Source organism: Bos javanicus, chromosome 19, assembly GCF_032452875.1.
Source record: "Bos javanicus breed banteng chromosome 19, ARS-OSU_banteng_1.0, whole genome shotgun sequence".
NCBI classification, from domain to species: Eukaryota; Metazoa; Chordata; class Mammalia; order Artiodactyla; family Bovidae; genus Bos; species Bos javanicus.
In genome coordinates, this window is record NC_083886.1 from 15012723 (window position 1) to 15019629 (window position 6907).

A 6907-nucleotide genomic window follows, 5' to 3' on the forward strand; every position below is an offset into this window, starting at 1 on the left:
GATGTGCCCAAATTTCTTAATGAAAAGAAAGAAGTGGAAACCAAAAATGAATGAAAAAAAATGTAATTTAAATCAATGAATGAGATGGACATATCAATTGACTAGTATAGTTCTGGGGGTGCATACAGGCAAGCAGTCCTGAGAGGTACTGGTTCTTGGTATTGGTGATCTTAGCCAACAGAGGAGGGACGCTGCCTTCTCTGTGTTCTGCACTGTAAAGAGCTGAGCTCTTTAATCAGGTAAACCAGGCTTCACATCCTGACGCCATCACTTAATTAGCTCCGTGACCTACAGCAAATGACCCCCTTTCTGGGCCTCAGTTTCCTTGTCTATAAAACTGAGATAGAACACCTACCTTGTAAGGTTGTGTTTTGGATTAAATGTTATGGCCAAAATGTAAAGTTTCTAACACAAAACTTGGAGGCAGGCTAAAACTATTACTTCCCCCTTTCTCTCCATTCCCCTCTCCATGTCGCACTAATGTTCAGTACAAGAACAAAATATCCTGTGGATGCTCGTTGGATTCAGGACTGATTATGGTATTAAGTTCACTACCCAACCCCAGCCCAGGGCCAATATTCCCAGAGGAACGGAGCATGTGATCAGAGATCTGGGGTTACATCTGAACCTTTTACCCATACTTGGAGGGAGCAAGTAAACAGGAGAGTGGCTCTGGCCTGAGCTTCTGAGAACGAACTGAAAGGCTGGCAATGTGAGCGTTCGCCAGGCCCTGCTCAGCCCCGTGGTTGCACCACACTAAGAAAGCAATTTGGCCCCTGTAGGACAAAAGGAAATTCATATACTGTCAATGGGAGTGTAAATGGGGACAACCTCTTAGAAAACAGTTTGGCATTAGTTAGTGAAGCTGACCATATCCTGCATGTGCTATAACCCAGCTTCCAGTTATGGATTTATACTCTGGAGAAACTTTCAAATGTGTCCCAGGAACATTTTCTCTTCTGGTCCCAAACTGGAAACAACCCAACATCTCTCAGCAGTAGAATGGATAAATAAGCTATGGTGCAATCCAAAGAAGAGGGGATATGTGTATACATGTGGCTGATTCACTTTGCTATACAGAAGAAACTAATACAACATTGCAAAGCAACTATATACTCCAATAAAATTTTTAAAAATAAATTATGATACCTTCATACAGAAAATATTATAAAGCAATGAGAATGAACAAACTACTGGTACAAGAAATAATATGGAAGAATTTCACAAACATAATATAGAGCAAAAAAAAGCCAGACACCAAAGAGTATGTTTCTTCAAAAATAGGCAAAATTCATTTGCAATGGTAAAAATCTGAATCATGGTTACTCCTGATGGTGGGTAGTGACTGGGAGACAACACAAAGACAATCCACTTTGTGTTATATGTAAAAAAAAGTTTACTTTAAAATTACATAGGGTGTGATCTATCCATTTACATAAGTACAACAGCAGGTAAAAAGTATCTACGTGCTGCTGCTGCTGCTGCTGCTGCTAAGTCGCTTCAGTCGTGTCCGACTCTGTGCGACCCCACAGACGGCAGCCCACCAGGCTCCCCCGTCCCTGGGATTCTCCAGGCAAGAACACTGGAGTGGGTTGCCATTTCCTTCTCCAATGCATGAAAGTGAAAAGTGAAAGTGAAGTCGCTCAGTTGTGTCCGACTCTTTGCGACCCCATGGACTGCAGCCCACCAGGCTCCTCCATCCATGGGATTTTCCAGGCAAGAGTACTGGAGTGGGGTGCCACTGCCTTCTCCGTATCTAAGTACAAAAGCAGGTAAAAAGTACAAGAGCACTAAAAAGTAATTTTAGTGATACATATATAGATAGTTCACTATTTTTTAAAACAGTCTGGGAGACAAATGCCTGGGAGAAGGGAAAGGAGTGTGACCAGAGGGATAGATGTATGAAGAGCTTCTCAGCTACTGTGAAAGTGAAAGTGAGAGTCACTCAGTCGTGTCCAACTCTTTCACAACCCCATGCACTGTAATCCACCAGGCTCCTCTGTCCACAGAATTCTCCAGGCAAGAAATTGGAGTGGGTTGCCATTCTCTTCTCCAGGGGATCTTCCCGACGCAGGGAATGAACCCGGGTCTCCTGCATTGCAGTCAGATTCTTTACTGTCTGAGCCACCAGGGAAGCTACAGGCAATGTTCAATTTGTTACTCTGGGTGATGGTTACATATGTTCATATTATTATTACTAAGAATATGCTTGTATTGGGATTTCTCTGGTAGTCCAGTGGCTAAGACTCTGCATGCCCAATGCAGGGGTCCCGGGTTCAATCCCTGGTCAGGGAACTAGATCCCACATTCCACAACTGAAGACCCCAAGAGCAGCAAATAAGGCCTATTATTCAAATAAATAAATAATAAATACTTCAAAAAATATGCTTATGTTCTATATACTGTTCTATAGACATGCTATATTCCACAATAAAATTAAACATAAACCCAAATAAAAATACACACCCTTAAAAGATAAGAGTAGCAGAATATAGCACTGAAGTCATTTTCAAGCTGGAACAGCCCTTTGAAAACATCTTGTCCAACATTCAAGAAACTGAAACAGAAGTCAGAAAAGGTGTCTTACTCAAAGTGACTCAGTCGATTACAGAGCCTAATCCAGAACCTAGGTGACCTCCTGACTTCTGGTGAAGTGCTCCAGAGACCCATCCAGACTCATCCCATCAGCTCTAGCTTCCTACTGTCTTCAGAGTCGCATCTCTCATCTTCACACTCCATCAACCTCACTATCTTACAGCTTGTTTTCCTCCTAAACTTGGAAGTTTTGTGGTGGGGAAATGAGATCAGGAGTGAGATCACCCCTTCTACAGATACTGCAAACATTTAGAAAACCACTCAAAACGTTGCGTAGAAGGGGGAAAAAAATCTAGTAGTATAGAAACAGTTCTGGGTCTATTTCTCCACTACTGGATATTCTGACTCATTAATGAAGCTCTCCAGCTTCTCTGTACCTCCAACCTGCCGGCTGACTTCTGCGAAGGGTCTGAGAGTCAATAAAAGAAAACTCTACTGGGGAGTTCCCTGGTCCAGTGGTTAGGGCTCCTCACCTCCACTGTAGGGGGAGTTCCCTGTAGGTCTCCCTGCATCCGCTGTAGGGGGCACGGGTGCAGTCCCTGGTCGGGGAACTAAGATCCCACGTGCTTTGCAGCATGGCCAAAGAAAAGAAAACTCTTCTCTTTGTCCCAGCTTGTTGCTGTTCAGTCGATAAGTCATGTCCAACTCTTTGCGACCTCATGGACTGCAGCACGCCAGGCTCCTCCGTCCTCCACAACCTCCCGGAGTTTGCTCAAATTCGTGTCCATTGCGTTGGTGATCTCCTAGCACAAGCTTTGTTTTTGCAAAGAGTGAGCTCTTCTGCCACCTTGTGACAGAGAACGAGAATAGCCTTCACAGCCTTTCCTAAACCTGCTCCAAGGTGGCAGCACTGAAACAGGCTACTACTAAGTCGCTTCAGTCGTGTCCGACTCTGTGCGACCCCATAGACGGCAGCCCACCAGGCTCCCCCGTCCCTGGGATTCTCCAGGCAAGAACACTGGAGTGGGTTGCCATTTCCTCCTCCAATGCATGAAAGTGAAAAGTCAAAGTGAAGTCGCTCAGCTGTGTCTGACTCTTAGCAACCCCATGGACTGCAGCCCACCAGGCTCCTCCATCCATGGGATTTTCGGGGCAACAGTACTGGAGTGGGGTGCCATTGCCTTCCAGATACTAATGGACAGAAAATTTCAGAGAGACAGACAGTAGGGAAAATTGTCTGATACCAGAAGGGAGCAGAGAAGCATGCAATCATATTAATGAACTAGTAAGCAAAAACCATGAAACCGAGGAAAAACAATGGAGCCCCTTTACTCTCTACCCACATGCCCTGCCAGGAGAATCTGGCAACTGAGACGGTGCTACTCTGGACCATTGAAGATCTGAGGCGCTGAGGTTCCCTCCATTTGGCTTGCTTCACTTCGTGCCCTTCCATAGGCAGATGTCTTTCAAAGGGCTTGCTTCATTCCGTGCCCTTCCATAGGCAGATGTCTTTCAAAGATGACCTATGCCTCTTCACCTCCAATTCACTCTTAACCCCCGCCTACTTCCACCAACTCTGCTAAAACCACTGTTACAAAATTGTTAAATCCAGTGAACTTCTGTCCTCCTTATACACTCTGCTCAGTGTTTGATCAATTCACAATTCCTTCCTTGAAATACCCTCCTTTCTTGGCTTCTAGGACATCCATTCTCCTGGTTTCCTTAGCTCAGATGCCACCTCCTCAGAGAAGTCTTCTCTGACTCCCCTGCTTAAAGTGGCTTCTGGGAATTCCCTGGTGGTCCAGGGTTCAGTCTGAACTTTCACTACTGAGGGCCCAGGTTCAATCCCTGGGTGGGGAACTAAGACCCTGCAAGTCGTGCAACACAGCCTAATAATAATAATAATAATAATAACTTCCCTGGTGGTCCAGTGGTAAAGAATCTGCCTGCCAATGCAGGGGACACAGGTGTGATTCCTGGTCCGGGAAGATTACACCAGTCATGGAGCAACTAAGCCCAGGTGCCACAGCTACTGAGCCCACACACTCCAGAGTCCGTGCTCCGAAACAAGAGAAGCCACTGCAATGAGAAGCTCGTGCACCGCAACCAAGAGCTGCCCCCCACTCGCCACAACTAGAGAAAGCATGGCAACAGAGATCCAGTGCAGCCAAAAATAAATAAACTTACTTTTTAAAAAGTAACTTAATAATAATAATAAAGTGGCCTCTGTCAGTTCTCCTTCACTTCACCACACTGTTACTTCATGATAATTATCACAATCTTTAATTATCTGGTATATGTATTTGTGTATTACTTTTTGTTAGCCCCCTACCCTATTTGGGGGCTTCCCAGATGGCTCAGTGGTAAAGAATCCACCAGCACTGCAGGAGGCACAGGAGACACGGGTTTGATCCCTTGGTCGGGAAGATCCCCTGTAGTAGGAAACGGCAACCCACTCCAGGATTCTTGCCTGGATAAACCCATGGGCAGAGGAGCCTGGCATGAGGAGGCAAAGAGCCCCCCATGGACAGAAGGCCCATTGGGTTGCAAAGAGTTGGACAGGAATGAGCACCCAAGCATGCACACACTATTTTATTTCCAACTGTTTATTGTCTGCTTCTCATCGTTTCACATGAAAGCAGATTTGGCTGGCTCACTGCGAGAAAGGTGTCTGGCACACAATAGGCGCATAATAAAAATGTACGGCATGAAGGAATGAACTGAAAGGCACTGCGGCTGCATGCTCAGCACTTCTTCCCCTTCTTCCACATTTCAGGAAACACGTCTTTCAGGGACACCTCTGTCCTTTCTGTTTTCGCACCAAGATTTTCCTTTATGCTCCATTTAGCCAGATTTCAACTTGAATTTAAATGTCAGGAAACAGAACAGTACTTAAATTATGATTTGACTCAGATCTTATGAACTCCCTTAAGGAAAGTGCCTTGAATCAAGCTCCCTTTATATCATCAGAGCATCAGCCTCTAGAACCAACTTATGTATAGTCAAACGTATGTTGGTTCCAATGGAGTAAGTGCACTCACAGTGGGTAGAGCAACTGCAGAGCCTCTGGACTCAGGCAGAGGGTCTGAGTAGATCTTCATTTCTGCTTTATGATCCCCCTAGCTGTTTCCACAAGGTCTATAAAGTATTACACGAGATGGACTGTTGTGCTGTTGAAAGTGATAGTAATTGCCGTGTCTGACTCTTGGCAACCCCATGGACTGTAGCCCACCAGACTCCTCTGTCCACAGAATTCTCCAGGCAAGAATAATGGAGTGGGTTGTCATTCCCTTCTCCAGGGGATCTTCCCAACTGAGGGACTGAACCTGGGTCTCCTGCACTGTAGGCAGATTCTTTACCATCTGAGCCACCAGGGACGCTCCCTACACAAGATATATACTCTTTATAAAAAAAAAATACAATGTTTGAAAAATCTACAACAGTTATGTTGAGGTAAGCCTTCCCAAACTGCACACGGTATCACTTTTCTGGTGCAGTTAGCTCTTCCTCACAACTTCTCATCCCAACAGCCATATGAATGTGGTCCACCTACAGTCACTTCACTTTTTTATTTGGTAAATATTGTTTCTTTTTGGCTGCACTGGGTCTTGGTTGTGCCACATGGGATCTTTTCGCTGTGGCACATGGGTTCTGCCTTGAGGTGTGCAGGCTTCTCTCTAGTTGAGTTGTACAGGCTTAGCTGCCCCATCGCATGTGGGATCTGAGTTCCCCCACCAGGGATCAAACCCATGTCCCCTGCATTGCAAGGCAGAGTCTTAACCACTGGACCACCAGGGAATTCCCTCACTTCACTTTTCAGAAGTGTGAAAATGTGCACAACTAGACAGGTACATCTGTGCTCAGGTAAGTTTATGTGTGTAACAGTGAATGAATTCTAGAGATGACTGGGTTGGAATGCTCCATTCACAGAGGAAAACTGTAATTCAGAGAAGTCAAGCAGCTTTCTCACGTTGATACATTTAACTGCAGGGGCTCACCTGGAACCCACTTCTGTTGACTCCCAGTCCAGTGCCCTCTTCAGTGTAACTCACTGAATCAGTCCTAGTTGTCTGCACTACTCTAGAAATACTTTTCCTTAATAGAAATCTCGGCACGTCTTTATGTTGGTGTGTAAATCTATGTGCTCGTGTCAGTGAGCATGCGTGCGAATGTCTACGTGTCTCCCTGCGAGTATTTGTTAAGCATATCACCTCTGTTTATGCCCTTTCTCCAGGAGAAACCTCTAGTTAATTACAGTTCCTTATGTCTCCACTAGCAGTGAAGTCAGGTGAAGATATTCTGAATCAATCATTAACAAGCAAACTTGGTCCTCTCTCCAATAAACTCTATTCCTGGGTCCTGAGAAAATGTG

At 45.2% G+C, this 6907-nt stretch overlaps 1 protein-coding gene across 2 annotated transcripts in view; it reads right to left on the minus strand.

The window, feature by feature from the left end:
- Window positions 1-6907, minus strand: part of ACACA (acetyl-CoA carboxylase alpha) — a 286320-nt gene that overhangs the window by 245045 nt on the left and 34368 nt on the right. The window lies entirely within an intron of this gene.